Source organism: Bos mutus, chromosome 7, assembly GCF_027580195.1.
Source record: "Bos mutus isolate GX-2022 chromosome 7, NWIPB_WYAK_1.1, whole genome shotgun sequence".
In the NCBI taxonomy this organism is placed as follows: domain Eukaryota; kingdom Metazoa; phylum Chordata; class Mammalia; order Artiodactyla; family Bovidae; genus Bos; species Bos mutus.
This window is the reverse complement of record NC_091623.1, coordinates 38,022,858-38,041,615: the sequence shown is the minus strand read 5'-3', so window position 1 is coordinate 38,041,615 and position 18,758 is coordinate 38,022,858. Positions and strand designations below refer to the sequence as shown.

General features: G+C 43.3%; 1 pseudogene; it reads right to left on the bottom strand.

The window, feature by feature from the left end:
- Positions 1-34: 34 nt before the first annotated feature.
- On the bottom strand, positions 35-16,396 carry LOC102276324 (high mobility group protein B1-like; annotated as a pseudogene).
- Positions 16,397-18,758: the final 2,362 nt, after the last annotated feature.

Here is an 18,758-nt window from a genome sequence, read left to right as displayed (position 1 = left end):
GACAATGAAAAAAAGCAATTGCACGAGCACCAACTTATTCACCATCTTCTTCCTCTTCGTCTTCTTCCTCCCCCTGGTCCTCCCCCTGGTCCTCCTCTTCCTCCTCTCCCCAACTTTTTTCAGCCCTGAGGACTCTCCTCCACTCCCCTCCTCCCGCCCCTCCTTTTTTTTTTTTTTGCTGTGTCCGGTTTCCCTTTAGCTCCGTAGGCAGCAATGTCCTTTTCGACTTTTCCTTCAGGTTTGCAGCCTTTTTCTCATAAGGCTGCTTGTCATCTGTCAGTATCAGCATCAGTTCAGTCACTCAGTCGTGTCTGACTCCCTGCGACCCCATGAACTGCAGCACGCCAGGCCTCCCTGTCCATCACCAACTCCCGGAGTTCACTCAGACTCACGTCCATCGAGTCAGTGATGCCATCCAGCCATCTCATCCTCTGTCATCCCCTTCTCCTCCTGCCTTCAGTCTTTCCCAGCATCAGGGTCTTTTCCAACGAGTCCGCTCTTGGCATCAGGTGGCCAAGGTGTTGGAGCTTCAGCTTCAGCATCAGCCCTTCCATCTGCAGCAGTGTTATTCCACATTTTTCCCCGTTTCTTTGCAACGCCACCAATGGCGTTGCAAAGATGTTCTCCTTTGCTTTTTGGATGATGCTCAGAACAAAAAAAAAAAAGGCTGAAGGAGGCCTCTTGGGTGCACCGGGATCCTGAACTTCTTCTCCGTTCCCCTTTTAGCAGGGTATACATTTTCTTTTCTCTTGTAACCGGCCTGGGCTGCCTTTGCCACGTCTTCGAATTTTCCCTTCTCTTTAGCAGACGCTGTCTTCCGCCTCCTGAGCACTTCTCAGAAGACTCCGGGACGCTGACTGAAGCCTCTGGATGCTTCTCTTGTGCTCCTCCCGGCCAGTTTGCACAAAGAATGCATATGATGGCATTTTGCCCCCGGGCTTCTTAGCGCGTGTTTATTGTTGCTCTGCGAGGTACGGAGCTGCCAGGTGCCCGCAGGCCCTTGCTTGCCCCTCCGCTGGAGCTATGGCGCTCAGTGTGCTGCCGCGGCGCCAAAATGTATTATTTCCTTTACACATAGTTCAGTCTTGCTTGCACGATAAAGCTTGATTTTATCCCCCTTGATTTTGGCGCCAAAAATGTATTATAATTTCATATTATATATTATTATATATTTACAAATAGTCCAGTCTTGTTTGGATGATAAAGCTTGATTTTTATCTTGTTTGTATGATAAAGTTTTATCTTTATATATAAAGATATATCAATATAGATATATATATTGAGATAAATCAATATATTTATATATATATATATATGTATGTATAGTAAGAGAGAAGAAAGACAACAAGGATTTTAAACTAAGTCTCAATCAATAGGGATTATCTGTATGCAGAAGGATCCTCGTTGATTTTTCTGTGTTTTCACTGTATTATCCAAATTTTCTAGAATGTACATTATTTAAGAGAAGAGAAAAGCAGAAATGATTTTCAAATGATAACATACACTGCTCTCACATGGATAAATACACAGGGTTGACTGATAACTGGAATATAGCAAAAGGTCAGTGTTCAACTATTCCCACCTCTCTTATTATTTTGTTGCTGTTGGGACAATATTTGTTATTTTCCCCCTCTCATATAGACCTATTGTTTTGAAATGTTTCCTCTCCCGAACAAACTGAAATAAAGATTAATGAATCTGCTTCGTCAATTGTCTTCGAAATGTTGTATTTGCCAATCACAGCTGAGGAAATAGTTGTGAGCATGCCGAGTTAATATAATTTCACAAAAAATCAAACATACTCTGTTGAAGTCACCGTGCAGCTTGTTGCAGGAAAATATTTCCAGGATGTCCCAAGGTCAGACTGAAATCATGAAGGCCACGTCCTGAGATGAGCATTTTTGTCTGGAGTAACTAAATTGTTTAAAAACCTGGTAACTTCTATTGACTATCTCCCAACATTTTATTCTGCTTTCTAGATAATTTCTTCCACTTTATTTTCTATGGAATTTTTACATTTTATCCCCTCCCCACCCCACCCCCCCCCCCCCCCGACCAAAGAAACCTATATCTTTTTTTCTGTTTTTTGTTTTATGGTTTTAACTCCTCTGCTTTCTATTTCATGAATGTATGTAAATCCCATTGACTTTCTGGAAAAAATGATAGCTTTGTTTCATTTTTTTTTTTTTAATCTCTCAGTCATGTCCCACTCTTTGGGACCCCACGGACTATACAGTCCATGGAATTCTCCAGGCCAGAATACTGGAGTGGAGATTCCCTTCTCCAGGGGATCTTCCCAACCCAGGGATCAAACCCAGGTCTCCTATATTGCAGGCAGATTCTTGACCAACTGAGCCACAAGGGAAGCCCAAGGTTCTATTTTAAAGGTTTCTTCACATATGTTGTGATCCTAGCTGACCTTGTTTTTAGCCTTTTAAAAGTGTTCCTTGAGAATAGTGTATATTCAGTAATGTGCACTGATAGTAAATATACGTGATGAATTTTTACACATGTAAGAACTCAAGTAACCAACAGATGGCCAAGATAACATAGCATTGCAAATAAGACCCCCAGAGAGGTGATCACTATTGTAACTTCAATGCCATAAATGTATGTGTGGCCTGTACTTAAACCTCATGTAAATTGAATTACGTAGTATATATGTTTTTACACCTGCCTTTCACTAAAATACTGCCTGGCAGATTTATCCATGTTGTTGTACACAGTAGTAGTTTATTCTTTTTTAAAACTTAAAAAAAAAGAATGTTTGCTATTCCACCATGTAAATATACTACACTTTCTTTATCCATTTTCCCACTGATGGATATCCTGATTATTTCCAACTTGAAGCTATTATATATAAAGTTATTGTTAATATTTTTTACATATGTTTTGGTATACATATAAACTCATTTCTCTTGAGTATACATCTAGGACTAGAATTGCTGACTTGTACAATAGTTATGTATTTAGACTTAGCAGATACTGCCAAGCAGTTCTCCCAAGTGGTTACATCAATTTCTACTCACATCAACTAGCAATATATGAGTTTAAATTGCTCATAAGTCTCACCCAAATTTAATATAGTCACTCTTCTTAATTTTAGCCATTCTGGAAGTTTACCAGTGATATCCCATTGTCATTTTAAATTATGTATCCTTGATGTCTAGTGATGTTGACTTTTTTTTCTCCTATGCTTATTGGACATTTGGGGCTTCGCTGGTGGCTCAGACAGTAAAGAATCTGCCTGCAATGCAGGAGACCTGGGTTCGATCCCTGGATCAGGAACGTCCCCTGGAGAAGGGAATGGCAACCCACTACCCACTCCAGTATTCTTGCCTAAAGAATTTCATGGACAGTAGAGCCTGGTGGGCTACAGTCTGTGGGGTCACAAAGAGTCAGACATGATTGGACATGTGGATACACTCTTTTGCGTTGCTTATTTTCAAGTATTTCAGTTAATTTTTACAAGTTGGGTTGTCTTGTCTCTTGTTTATTTCAAGGAATGCTTTTCATATTCTCATAAGTATTTTGTCATTTATCTGTAGTATAGATTTATATTGCATTTTCTGTTTGTATCTTTATCTTTCAGTTTCTTAATGTTGCATTTTGTGAACCAAGTTCCTTAATTTTGATGAAATCCAGTGTATCCGTTTGCCCTTTTATGACAGAGCGTTTTGTGCCCCTTGAGAAAGCTCTGCTACTTTAAGGTCCTGAGGATATTTTCCTGTGATTTCTTCTAAAAGCTTTATCGTTTTATATTTGGGTCTATGATCCATATTTATAATTTTGTGTATGGGGTAAGGTAGAAGTCAAGGTTCTTTTTTAAAATATGGATATTCAGATGAAATTTTCAAGTCTCCATTGGTCTTCTGCACACACTGGCATTCAGTGAAAAATGAGACACAGAGAAAGCAAGGGAAACGCAACCTATTGGTAAGAGATAAAGCAGTCAGTAGAAACAGATATCAAGAAAGAGGCAGTAAAACCTGATTTTAAGCACTTTGCTTACGTGGGTAACTGATAAACAGGCATCACTGTGTGGGGGTTTGTTGGCTCTCTGGCTTTTTTGTGGGAACCCATAAGGCCAGGTGTTGTGAGTATTTTTTCAAGGACACTCACTTTCCACCACAAAGCCTCCTCCAATCTTCTGATCCACTTGGATGTTTAGCATCTCCTTTCATCTGATGTGACAGAGGGGAGACTGTGGCCTAAGGACGTTCTCGATGGTCTGTCACGTATCATTCAGGCCTCCTGCTCACTCCCTCTCCCACCGAGCTTCTGAGGGGGTCGTGTGGGGCAGTTTGCCCTGCTCGTCCCTGGTATTCCCCTCTCGCAGCTGCGGGAGTGAGATTCTCCGGGTTAACTTACAAGTTTCTGTCACTTAACAGCTCCCTAACTAACCTATCACATCAGAAGCATCACCTGTTACATGGAGATAGCAATACTACTCAACTTTATAGCATTGTTGTGAGAGCTTCCTGAATTAAACTATGCGGAACTTTTATGTTGATACTTAACACATAATAAATGCTCAAAAATCATTAGCTATTGTTAGCTTCCTCCATTCAAATCACTCAGTTACTGCCGTATTTGCTCTCATCTTCAAAAGCAATCTGCATAGCCAAGGAATGTCTCCTTGGCTACTCTCTTTTCTTACATTCTCTGTTCTTTTAAACTTCTTTCTTGTAATTTTCACAAGATTTATGGAGGTGCTTGATGTAAAAGCATGTTCAATCCACATAGTTAAAACTCACCCAACTGACATTCAAAAGTTTAATTTGCTGCACAGACTCTCTTTACAATTTTTCTAGACCATGACTGTATAATCACTGAGCTAGCTGATTCTAGCTCAAAGATTCCTAGCTCTAAGACTCTTTTCAGCTCAAAATTTCATGAACTGATGGCATCAAAAACTGTGCCCACAGAAACAGTAGATTCCGTCTCTTTAAAGAAAGCGCAAGTTATTTTTTTCTCGTTTTCCCAGGGTACTCATTTTCCTACCTGATTGGATATTGGTTGGTTGATTGACAGGTGTGAAAAATACTTTAGGGCAGCTCTTTGGAAAGGACATGGAAAGCTATATAAAATCCTTGATCAAATTTAAATACCCTTAAGCAACCTCCATTAACCTTGAACACCCCAAGCTGTTCCCCTAGGCCCTACAACTTACTCAAATCTCAAACCAAATTTAGTGTTGGAATGAGCCCATCTACATAGAAAGTATGAATCCCCTATTGTTTGAATGGATGAAAAAAAATGTTTGAATAAAATGATTTCTATAAATTTACTTATGGCATTAGCACCATATTGCATATCTGTATCCTTTATACTGAATAAGCTATAGTGAGCACTATATTAGAAGATCGTATTATTTTACTCATGTACAATAAATATAATTTTCACAAAGTGAAGGAGCACTTAGGTTTATAGTTTGTTGCTCCTCTGTCAGTTGAAAAGCAGTAGGTTATTGAGTTTTCACATTGTTTTATCAGTGAATGACATAAAATGTAAGGATCTTTATTAATTGTTTCCCATAAATACACTGTGACTGTGTCATGAGCTCGTGTGTGTGTGTGTGTGTGTGTGTGTGTGTGTGTGTGTATACTTGTGTGTATGTGTGAAAGAGAGAGAGAGAGTCAGCCTATCCAAAAAGACCCAGACTCAGCTGGGTTTAATCATTTAAATGTAGGTTGTACCCATTTAAAATTAAATTCAGACAGTTTTAAGGTGGATTGGGGACGCACAGAACAGAATCATGGAAAAAGGACATATGTATACGCAGGGGCTTCCCTAGCTGTTAGCTGTTTCAGACTGTGAAGGGATATCCCAAGAGAAGCGAAGGAGGCCCCATCACTTGAATCATTTAAAATTGGACTGGACTAAGCTCGGGAGAATATCCCGTGGGGAGTAATCATGCTTTGACAGAGAAAGACTGAGAGAACTTTTCCAATTCTAATTGCCATGATCCTGTGTAATTCAATTTGAAATGGTCTTGCTATTCTAATTCACAAAGATCCTATTTTTACTAACTCTTTCTTTTTCATAATCCTGCTTCTGATATCACTACTCCTTTAAACAGAAAAAGAAACCCTCAAGCTCGGTTCCTAAGTATTCATTGAATTACACTCCTTATTTCCTTTTTTTCCTCCCCTCCAGACAGACTATTTTGCAGACGCAGGCAATGCACTCAGGGCAGGGCAGACAGTGATTATCATCACCCCCTGCTTTCATCCATTAGAGCTGGGCGTTAGCAGGTAAGGGTGAGGGGCTGACAAAGAGGTTTTCAAAACTGGTCAGCATAAATGCTTCCAGGAGGCCAATTCAGGATAATCTATTGAAATATGGATCAGAAATATGGCCAGCCAAGGCTGAATACCTCTATCTGTTGCATTTAAGCCAAAGCAATAGAAAGCTTTCATGGGAGAAAAATAACAAAAGCCATAATTACATGTGGAGAATTGTCTGTTCACATCATCTGGGGGTTAATTTTGTGAAATGGTTGCCTTTCTGTCTGGGTCCAGCATCTGTCTCAGTCATTTTATTTGTTTTGAGATGCTGCAGGGGTGAGATCCCTGGAGACTCGAGTCCAGGAGGCCTTCTGGTTTCCAGGAGCCAATTTGTGACAAGATCAAAGGGGTCCATGGTCCCAAGAGACCAAGTTACACTTTGGAATTTACAGGTGTACCTCATTTTACGCAGCCCTTCTACGCTGGAAACACACTGGAAAGTAACTTTTAGTGAATTGAATTTTATTAACCCACTAATCCTTTTAATTGGTAGTGCCCCTGATCATTTAATTGATCAAAATTGAAGTGGAGCCATAAAATAAATCTTGTTAAAAGTTAAGAATGCTTTGCTGATGTAACTATCAGTGTTTTATGGCAGGTTTTTTTTTCCCCCATGTAATTTTTATTCGATAATTTGGGAAGTGGAGAAGTAAAACAAACAAAAAAATCATTTTGAAAGCTTGAAGTAAAATTTCCAAACACTTAGAAAACAGTAATTACAATGCCTTAAAATTCAAATACATAGATAATGCTTAAATTATGAGTGATAAAAATTGCCCCACTCTGCTTTATTTGGGGATAGTTCAAGCAAACAGACAAGTATAAAGAGTAAGACAGTAAGCATTCACCACCAGCACTCAGAATTTTAAGATACTAACAGGTTTTCTTTATTGTTCAAAAATAAACGTAGGTACATACACTCAAAGAAGGTTTAAACCACTTTCCGGTGTTACTTCCCTCTGTTGCTCTCTGAGATAGCTTCTACCCCAAAGCAGGCATATACCCTGCCCATCCATTGTCTGTGTTTTTACTAAATGTATATTTTACCAATTTTTACTTACTTATTTTTGTAAGTTCTTAAAATGTTCATAATTGATATCACGTGTCAGTCTTGCTTCTTTCACTCACTATTTTGTTTTGGGTTCTTTCTGTATCAGTCCATGTAGATCAAGGTTTAAATAAATGTAATCGGTATGGGACATGCCATAGCTATTTACTTATTCATTTTTCTATTGATGTGCATTTATGTGGCTTCCAATATTTCACTTGTATAGGCTATGCAGACTGTCTCCTTTTGTATAAATGTTCACGTTTCTTTCAAGTCTATCACAGCAATTGGAGTTTCTGAGTCTGGAAAACGTGCATCTTTATGAACACCACCAGATTGCTCGTCAAGTCTGTATTCTCACCAGTAATTTATATTCTCATTGTAATAAGGCGGTCAGATTCATCAACCTTTTTCTTTACAACTTTGACTTGCTGAGCTTGGTTTAAGAATTTCTTCCCTCTCTGCATCATAAAAAGGTATAGTTAGTTGTGTGTTCACATTTGTGTCTTTAATTCATTTGGATTTTTTTTTGAAGTATGATGTAAGGTCGGGTTCTAATTATATAGTTTTCCATGGGCAGTGAAGCCACTTACAATGCCTCCTGGTTTCTAAGGTCACCTCTGCTTACACTGAGGTCTTATGTAGGAGTAGGTATTTCCATTAAGTGATAGGTCTGGCTTCTTTTCCGTTCGCTGCTATGTTGACCTTCCCCTAACACCACATTGTTTTACTCGATACAGTGTACACTGTAGTAATTCATGATATCTAATGAGGCAAGTCTTTCCTTCATATTTCCTTCTTCAAATTTGTCTTGGTTATCCTTGGAACTTTATGCTCTTATATGAATTTTATAGTCAGTTTTTGGAAATCTTTAATATGATGAAGTGGTAATTAAAATGTGTGATATAATCCATTCTACTTATATCAAATCACTAAATCTAATTTATTGCTCATTAGTCAATATTAAAGATCTCCTGCCATGTCTTGACACTTAACTTCTTTGAAAAATTAGCTTATCATGTTCCCTTTCTTCTACAAATAATTACTTTCCCTCACTTTCAGTAATTTTCATGTTATTGTCCCAACTCATGGGCTCTTAATATCCATTCCTGCACCAGGTTAACTGATGTAATTCCCTTCCCGTTGTCCTGCTGTGACAGTATTTTGTAAACATAACTCTTTCTCTGACTTGATCCTCCTCTATTTTCCTCTCCAGTAAATTCTAGAAAGAGCTTGTAGAGCAACTGTTTTCCTGCTTTAATCATGCCTCTTGTATGCCAAAGGACTTAGACTCTTATTTGCCACCGTCTTGAGTGACCCTCTGAACCCATGGATCCATTTCACAGGTGAACAACTTAAGTCCCAAAGAGGCCTTGTCCTGCCCAGAGTCACTCAGTTAGCTAGCAGAGGAATTGGGACTCTAAAGGTAAAAACGTAATTTAGAGCCCAGGTTCACTGACTCCTGAACCCACTGTCTTTCTGTCATCTGCTCTCCTCCCACAAACCTTCAGATAGTATTCCCTAACTGATATTACACTGCATTAATTTTACTTCATGTAAATCTCCCAAGGGAACTTCCCTATCTTAGTCAAAATGTGCCTCGTTCTTTCCCACTACTTTGGAAACACCAGCTTTCACCTTGAAACCCAGTCTCCCTACTTTTCACTGAGGTATCTCACCTTCTTGGAAACAAGTCTCTTTTTCAGACTGTATAACTACAGCTACTACTAAGTGAAAGTGTTAGTCAGTCAGTCGTGCCTGACTCTGTGACCCCATGGACTGTAGCCCACCAGGCTGCTCTGCCTGTGGGATTCTCCAGGCAAGAACACTGGAGTGGGTTGCCATTCCCTTCTCCAGGAGATCTTCCTGACCCAGGGGTCAAACCCGGGTCTCATGCATTGCAAGTGGATTCTTTACCACTGAGTCAGCAGGGAAGCCCTACTACTATGCTGTTGCTATTACCACTCTTAACGGCAGTGATGAAACCATCACTTACTGCACTCTTACCATGAATCTAGCTCTTGAACGACGTGACCTCTCCTTTCTTCACTCCACAGATGCAAAATTGGAAACCCAGAGACATGAAGCAACCTGTCTGGGATTCTACAGTCTGGAGTAGAACCCAAGTCTCTAGGACTCCAAAGCCCACGAGTTTTGCACTTCGTTCTGTTCCCCCCAACTCTAAGTATTTGCTGCTTTTCAGCACAGCTGTCGTTCAGTAGTTAAGTCACGTCTGACTCTTTCTAACCCTGCGGACTGCAGCAGTCCAGGCTTCCCCGTCCTTCACTATTGCCCGGAGTTTGCTCAAAGTCAACTCATGTCCACTGAGTCAACGATGCCATCCAACCATCTCATCCTCTGTTGTCCCCTTCTCCTCCTGCCCTCAATCTTTCCCAGCATCAGGGTCTTTTCCAGTGAGCTGGCTCTTCGAATCAGGTGGCCAGAGTACTGGCGCTTCAGCATCAGTCCTTCCAATGAATATTCAAGACTGATTTCCTTTAGGATGGACTGGTTGGATCTCCCTGCTGTCCAGGGGACTCTCGGGAGTATTTTCCAGCACTAGCTTTCTCTTACATCCAATTGCACTTACTCTTGGCTGCGCTGAGTATTTTTAATGTGGTCATAAAAGTAGGTTCTGTCCTTTCAACCACATGTGTATCCTCTGAATAAAGGACCATTTAAGACTTTCTTTAGATTGCTCTTTCCCCTCAGAGCCTCTAGTATGAAGTTCTGCTCTGAGTCTTCCCATGACAGATGACATCTAATTAGCCTGGAGAATCTCTGACAACCATCCAAGAAGCTTCTGTGTTGAAAAACGTCCCACTGTTGCAGAGATTAGAACTGGGACCAATAGTCTTTATGACAGGGTGAATAGAATGCCACTGAGAAAACAAATTTACTATATTTCAACACAACAGCTTGTTTGCTGTTGCATAGATAAAGTCCAACAAAAAGCTCTTTGATTCATCATAACTGCTTTTCTAGTGAGTACTATATGTCGTTAACCAGAAATAAATTTGGCCTGTCACGGAGAATGTATTATAAACATTGTGAGTGAATTTTACTTCAAAAGTTATTTCATGAAGGAAAAACGTAAAGGCATGTGAAATCGCTGACAAGAAGAGAATGCATAAATATAATGCAATTTGAGGTCCACCGTTCACAGCACTTAGACAGTACTTGCCAGGAGTTTGGATGAGAGTGGTCATTGGCCACGCTCAAACAAGGCAGGAAGTCCTTTCTCTCCCCTACTTCATCCTGAGCAATTATCTTCCAGCAGTAAATAAGCAAGTAGCAGAACGATACTCAAAAGTCCTATTTAAAAGACATTTACAGAATTTTAACTGTCTCGGGGCTTTTATTATAAAATTTACAAAACAGATTTTCAAATTTAGTAAACCTTGTCTTTATAGCAGTTTAAAGTTTACAAGGACAGTTCGCAGAAAATACAGAGTTCCCTCACGCCCCCTCTGCCCACACCCCTCCACTCCATCCTATTATTAACATCTTGCGTTAGTGTGGAGTATACGATACAACCGATGACTCAATATTGATACACTATTGTTAACTAAACCATCCTTTACGTTGGTGCTCATTCTGTGTGCTGTACCTTCCACAGCTTTTGACAGATGCAGAGTGATACGTACCCACCAGTACATTACCATCCCTATTTTAAGGTAACAAACCATGAAAAGACTAGGGGGTGCCGTTTTGAAACATCTAACATGAAACAAATTATATGAACTAAAACTCAACCAAAAACGTAGTGAACTTATTCTTTACAGTTCCTCCCAGACAGAAAAGCAATAGAGTAAAAATTAAGTAGTCTTGTCTTTGAAAATTGTTAGTTATTTTGATAAACAGTGCTGTCAAAAACAGCAAATGCAAACCGCACATTCTCTAGCTCATTCTCTTTCATGTACTGCGCTCATGGTTTGGTGTGAATACTTCATGGTTAAAGTATGTCTTCCCTTGAGGCTCACAGAGCCATTTAATTTCTGTTCTGGCATTTGGCCTGTTGTGTTTATGAGGTTCTATTGAGAAATGGAATTGATGATTTCTTCCATAACCACAAAGAAAAAAAAATCGAGATTTACTGATTTCAAACCACTATTATAACCTTTCATGTTTTTCTGGAAAAATGTTTTCTCTCCAAAATGGGGGGGAAAAAAAAAAGAAAGAAAGGATTTCCTATTAAATGTCTAACTGGTTGGTATCATCCCGTTCTTCAAGATGTTGAAAATTCGCCTCACACTTGGCCAGATGAAGGCTGGAGGTCCCCACAAGTAGTCTGGGATCTACCAGATGTTGCTGCCTGGCCTGACAGGTCTCTGTTGGTTCCTGCTTGTCGCGGCATCGTTGTCAAGAAGAGTGGATTTCACATCCAGGGTTGACCCCTCTTGCCCCCGCCCCCAGCAACTTCCTTGTCAGTGCGCATTCACTGCTCTTGCCTCAAAGACCTCTCTCCCCAAGCCCCACTGAAGTGCCCGGAGGACTTAGATGAAATCAGTGGTGATGCTTTTCCCCTTTGTGTGAAATGCCATTTTAAGATTTTCATAGAATCAGAATCCAAGTTGTGATGTACATTTCCTCTTGAGCAATGGTTCTTAATCGGGGGCAAATTTGGTGGTGTCTGGAAATACTTTTTTGTTTTTACGAGCTGGGGCGGGTACTGCTGGCATCTAGCGGGTAGAGGTCACGGGTGCTGCAAAACAGACCACAGTGCACAGGACAACCCCCTACACACACTTACGCACACACACACACTCACACACGCATCAAAAGATAATGGGACTCAAAACGTCAGCTGCATACACTTAGGTTGAGAAACCCCCCTCTAGCATTTCACTCAGTTGAACCATTTTTGCCATCCCACGTTGAAATACTTTGCATTTCAACGTATTACATTTGTTGAAGTGTTAAAGCATGGCATCCTGATTTCTTTGAAAGAAAAAATAATGTCCAGTAATAGAGGAAAATAATATGCTTTCCTCTCACCTTGCTCAAAAATAAAGCTACAGTATTTGCAAAGTAGATAACCTTAGTCGTCACTCAAAATGTAAACTCCATAAGGGATAAGAGATTAACTGATGTCCCTGCTAACTTTCAGAGTGTTTTTATTTTTCCCTCTAACTGCCTCCTCAGAATCTTCACTGACAAAGATATTTTAAAATGCAAGACAATTAGAGGGTTTTTGTTTATGAAAAATGAAGTGTTCAGGCACAAAAGCATGCACAGTGGACCTCTTAAAGAATGCTTAAAATCTCCTTTCGGTAAAAGATTTTCTTAAGTGGCTATCTGTCACTTACTAGGAATTTCTGTTGTTGCTACTGACACTTTTAAGCATAAACAGCAGCATCTGTAGATTTCCAGGGTATCCTTTAGCATTTCACACCCCTTGACCCTGGGTTGTCTCAGAGGATTTTTCAATCTGGAAATCGTGTTTAAAATTATGTAAAAATTTGTCTGAGAATACACTAGAAAAGCCATTGCCAACTGGCAGCCAGAAAACCAGATCTTACTCACACCGAGTTTTAAGGATGAAATTTAAATGTTTTAAAATCAGGCATTAATATTTATCCCCCCTCAAAATAATAGATTTTTCATAAGAATCCAGGTGTCTCTTTTTCTGGAAAGCTGGAAAGGTCTAGCATTTGGAGGCGGCATCCCTTCCTGGCAGCACTGCACCGACAAAGAACAGCAGTTAGACCCTTTGTCCAGGGCAGGCACCCGCCAGATGCTCTGGTTCCCACCCAGCCGGCTTCATCCAGGCAGCCTGCCTTCTGCCCCCAGGGGTCATCTGAATCTGCCACCCGCCCTTATGGGACAACTCAGTTCTGTAACTGTCAGTGTTGGTAGTTGGCTTATGAACCAAAAGCTGATTCATCGACTCATTTAGCAACTCACATGCAAAGTGAGATGGAGAGTTGAGACATCGTAGGAGGGTGGTAGGGAAGATGATGAGACTTCCCTGTAGCTCAGACGGCAAAGAATCTGCCTGCAAGGCAGGAGACCAGAGTTCGATCCCTGGGTCAGGAAGATCCTCTGGAGAAGGCAATGGCGACCCACTCCAGTACTCTTGCCTGGAGAATCCCATGGACAGAGGAGCCTGGTGGGCTACAGTCCATGGGGTCGCAAAGAGTCGAACACAACTGAGCGGCTAACACAGTCCACACAGGGAATGTGATGAGGAGAGCAGAGAGCCTGGGATGGGACTGGATGGTGGGGAGGGGCGTGAGGAGAATCACAATTCAACACCGAAACAGTTCAGGGGCTCCGTCTGCTTTGTAGCGTCTGTGGAGAAATCTCAGTTTTGGAGAGAAGGCAGTGAACACGACCATGTTGTTTGTGACCATGTCAGGCTCTCTGCCGCTGACGTGGCCTCTGTGTCATCTCTGAGATAGCGCCTAGTCCTGGCCTGGGTTTTTGGAGAAGCATCAGAATGAGAAGCCAGACCCAGGAAGGGCTCCCACAAGGTGAGTACCAGCCAAAGATGAGCGGGGTGGAGGGGATTATAATGTCCTGGAATCAGGGGGCCAAAGGTGGAGGAAAAAGCAACCTGCGTACCAGAGCAGAAGGAGCCTCAGATACAAAAATTAGGATAATAAGTTCAGGGCCTCCCCAGGAGAGAGGCCAGAGCATCAGATGCGGCAATCAGGACCCTGAGTTCAGGGCCTCCCCAGGAGAGAGGCCAGAGTGTCAGATCTGGGAATCAGGACCCTGAGTTCAGGGTGTCCCCAGGAGAGAGGCCAGAGCATCAGATGCGGCAATCAGGACCCTGAGTTCAGGGCCTCCCCAGGAGAGAGGCCAGAGTGTCAGATCTGGGAATCAGGACCCTGAGTTCAGGGCCTCCCCAGGAGAGAGGTTAGATGAGAAAGACGCAGAGGCCAGTGCTTTCCTCTGTGGGAAGTCCGTGGTGTGGGCGAATCTGGAAAACCCCCACTCCTCTTCCTTCTATCTGCAGGAGCCCGGGGTCCACACTTGGGTGACGGCCCCTCGTCAGCTTCAGGAAGTCCTGGTGGGCACCGTGCTCCACAGACCTTTCTTTCGAGTGATCCGAGGTCCGCGGGAAAGCCAGGCCCGTCCGGCTGACACAGGGCTTCAGGCTACTTGCCTCTCTGTTGGCGCTGGAACGGGAACCAGCGGGATCCCGTCTCTTACCTGCAGCGCCCTCCTGAACTCTCCCCAAGAGGAGGTGAGGCGGAAGCTCCCAGGGGTGTGGGGTGGGTAAGGAGTGAGAGGGTGGGCTGTCCGGGCTGTGCAAGCCTTATCTGATGAAAAAGAAGGAAGAAAGGGCTGGAAAGAAAGACGTCTGAGGAAGGAAGAGAGTGAAGGAATATTAAAACTGCTGCTGGAAAGAATCCCAGGAAAATACTACGCTAGGCGAGGCTGGGTTTCCCCTGTTTGATATGTGTGGAGGGACCATATAATTTACCATCCAAACCTGGAGCTCTTTTAAGAGAGAAAGAGGAGCTGTTAGTAATTTTCCCAAGATGCCAGCCTGACCCAGGACGGGCCAGCCAGCCAAGGCATCGGGTCTCGATCGTCAGGAACCGCCCCTCAGAGGCACACTGGGGCTCCTGAGCCAGCCGTCGGGGCCTGCAGGCTCGCCTGCAACTTCTGGGATGGGCGTAGCAAGCGAAGACTCGGGCTTGAGCTGGGCGAGGAGCAAAGGCAGAGGGATTCCCAGCTCTTAACCTGGTGTCCGAATGACCCAGGAATTTAAAAAAAATTACAGAGGCCCAGGAATTCAGTTTTGATTATCCTGGACTGGGCCCAAACACGATTCTGGTTGATTCTGTTGTGCCACTTGCCCAGAACTCTGTGGTTTGTCCCGGGTTTCCAGACAACCCACCCTGTCCGCCCTCCCCGGGGACTGCGCCGTGCTGACCCTGAGACAGGGGGATGACCCTGCAGCTAGGGAGTCTGTGGCAGGAGGGGGCGGCTGTGGTCAAGGGACCCGTGTTTTCAAACTGAGAAGGTGTATTTATTGTCACGGGCAACTGACTATTAAGACAACCAAACCAGACAAACAGGAAACCAGTAAACCAGGCCTGTCCTAGCTCTTGGGCTCATGCACAGAAAAGATGAGCAGTCGTGCCTGGGGCAGTACATACCTTCCTCCAGCTGCACAGCCAGGTTTATTCAGTCGGTTGCCATACCTTTTCTGTTTAAGCCGTATCTCTGGAGCGTCTGCTGGTGAGGGTGCTAGAGACGGCCACAGTGGTTGCTGTGTGTGCATAGGGGCTCGGGACAGCCTCCGCTTCCTGGATGGAGCTCCTGAAATGTGACCAGGAACCCAGAGAGAGCCGGGCGACTCTTTGCGACCCCGTGGACCACACAGTCCATGGGATTCTCCAGGCCAGGATACTGGAGTGGGCAGCCTTTCCCTTCTCCAGGGGACCTTCCCAACCCAGGGATCGACCCAGGTCTCCTGCATTGCGGGCAGATTCTTTACCAGCTGAGCCACCAGGGGAGCTCTTAAAAGATAAACTGAGGTATAACAAAAAATTTTAAGAGGTTGAGCAAAAAGCCATCTGCAATAGGGCAGCACCAAACCGGAAACGGTAGGCCCACAGGAGCTCAGGAAAGACCCAGGCAAAGAAAGCCAAGAAAGGAAATTATCTGACCGGCCGTGGTTTAAAGCCGAGTTGGCTGTTTGTGGTCTGTGTCTTTAGCATTCTGATTCCTAAGTTGGAGGGATTTTTGGGCTTAGATTTAGGTTTGCCTACTGGCTGCCAAAGCATTAGAGCCCCATCCAGTCTAAAGGCCTCCTTGTTTAATTAACTTAACCCAGCTGCTCTCACCAGTGTGAATAGTTGCAAAGCCAGTAGAAACACCAGTCAGATAGGCAGGAATTAATGAACGCATTTTAAATCCTCATTGCCGCCTCTCAGAAAATCACTAAGGGATCTCATAACTTTCAGCAAGCCTTCCTGGGGTCTTCTCGCCTCTGCTCATCCTGCCTTCATTTCTGTTCTCTCAGAACCTCGTCCCTTATCAATAGCTCAGCATTTCAATTTCATCTCAAGTCTCAGTATCTTTTACGGCTCGCCATGGTAACTGTTTCCTTTCTCTCTCTCTCTCCCCTCACTCCCCCAAACTCCGCTTCCCAACTCTGGCTCCTGGAAGCCTTTCCTTTTCTCTCCTCCTCCTTCCGGGCGGGATCGGTTTCTGGGGCCCGGGCTCTGTTTCCTTTAACATGTAAATCTTGCGGCTCAGCTCAATTCTAATCAGCACGACAAAAGGCCTGGCGGAGCCAGAGCTGGGCTCCTTCCTCTGAGAGCCTGGGGTGGGGATGGCCAGGGGCTGGTGAAGCTATGATTACTCCAGAATGAAGGTCTTTGCTCTGCATATTTGTATTGAAATGGGTTTGTATACGCATGTATACAAGCATGACTGCATAGGTGGTCCGAAATACTGTGGAAGGATCCAGGAATGATTTTGTGTGAGAATGATACGTATGATCCAACCAGCCCTAAAGGAGATCAGTCCTGAATGTTCATTGGAAGGACTGAGGCTGAAGCTAAAACTCCCAAACTTTGGCCATCTGATGGGAAGAACTGACTCATGTGAGAAGACCTTGACGGTGGGAAAGATTGAAGGTGGGAGGAGAAGGGGACAACAGAGGATGAGACGGATGGTATCACCGACTCAATGGGCATGAGTTTGAGTAAACTCTGGGAGTTGGTGATGGACAGGGAGGCCTGGCGTGCTGCAGTCCATGGGGTCGCAAAGAATCGGACACGACTGAGTGACTGAACTGAACTGAACTGATATGCATAATATAGAAATATATGCCAGATGAGTGCTTCTAAATTAATTTCCGTTACTGAGCAACTATGCAATGTACTAGCCAGTGACATTTTTGACAAAGGAACTAAAACGGCCTTTCAATGTCCCGTTGCCGTTCATTCTCACAAGGACAAAACAGAAATCAGGTTAATAAGGGTCAGATTTGGAGAGCCGTGTCCACACTCTTTGAAAGAAAATTAGAACATAGTATCTTTAAGGTCAACAATGTGAAAGACAAAATGTAAAACCTTGCAAAATTTTTTCTTGTTCTTAATTCTCATTAGACTGAGCACTCCAGGACAGAACGGATGGCTTCGTCCATCACTAGCTGTAGCACCTAGCATGGTGCCTGAAGTAGGGGACGTGATCATGAAGCAGACACTGCTGAGGCGGGAGCTGGGGCGCCCCAGTCTGGAGGGCTGGTTTCCCCGCAGTGAAGACAGGGACCCAGAGAGGAAGTCACCCTGCCCAGATAACAGATAGAGATCGCATCGTTCTCCTTCTTGAAGTGAGAGACCTTCCCTACTAGACTCATGCAGAAAGGCTCTGTCTCAGAGGTCAGAAGGGAGGGGGTGTCACCTCACAGTAAGAGATGCCGGCTCCCCCTGAGGCCCCCTTCGCTAGAATCCATCTTGTGGGAGAGATGCTGTGCACACGCCTGGACTCTGAGATCCAGCAAACGTGAGCTCAGGGCCAGGAGAAGCAAGACGGCGGGCGGAAGGAAACCTGGAGGAAGCGCCCCATTCAAGTGTCAGACTGCCACAAGGGCAGGGCTCTCAGCGAGCCTCTCCGTGGGTCTACCCACACATACTCTTCCTCCCTGCTTCACACTTCCCTTGTTTCACTGCTTCCTGTCTTTGCGGGAGTTCATTTCCTCACAGCCGGGTGCACCAGGGCCTTGCCACTGGCCACTGGTCCCTGCGGCTCGAGTGGCTAGGATGCAGCACTCCCATGCCTCAGCCTGACTTTCATCTCTGCCGCGAACCGAAACCTTGCTTCCAGGCCCCGCAGGCCGAGGCCACTTGAGATCAGTACACACTGGCATTTGCTAAGTGGCTGGCAGGGTGCTGTAAGCACAGCATCTCAGGCTCCCAGATTTTTTTTTGTCATTGGTGTTATGTGGAGGAAGGGTTGTTCCATTCTCTGATCTTTTAAGGCTTATATCTTTTAGTTCTTGAAGATCCTTTTTATTTCCTTCCTTCTTTCCTCCCCCTTACCTCCCTTCCTCTCCTCCACTCTTTTCCTCCTTTCTTTCTGTATTTAAATATTTAGATAAGTGCTGCCCAATGGAAACATAATTGTAGCCACAAATGTGAGCAACGAAATTTAAAGTTTCCCCATAGCCATATATCTAAAAAAGTAAAAAGAAACATAAAATTCATTTTAATAATTTAATATTTTATACAGTATAAATTATAAATATAAATATTTATAAATATAAATGCAGTTATAAAATATTATCATTTCAACATGTGAGCAAAATGAAAAAAATTGTAATGAGATATTTTGCAGTCTTTTTCTTTATCCTAAGTTTTCAAAATCTGGAGCATATTTTATGTATTCAGTATATCTCAATTTAAAATTGTCACATTTCAAGCACTCAAGAGTCAGGTGTGGCTATTGGC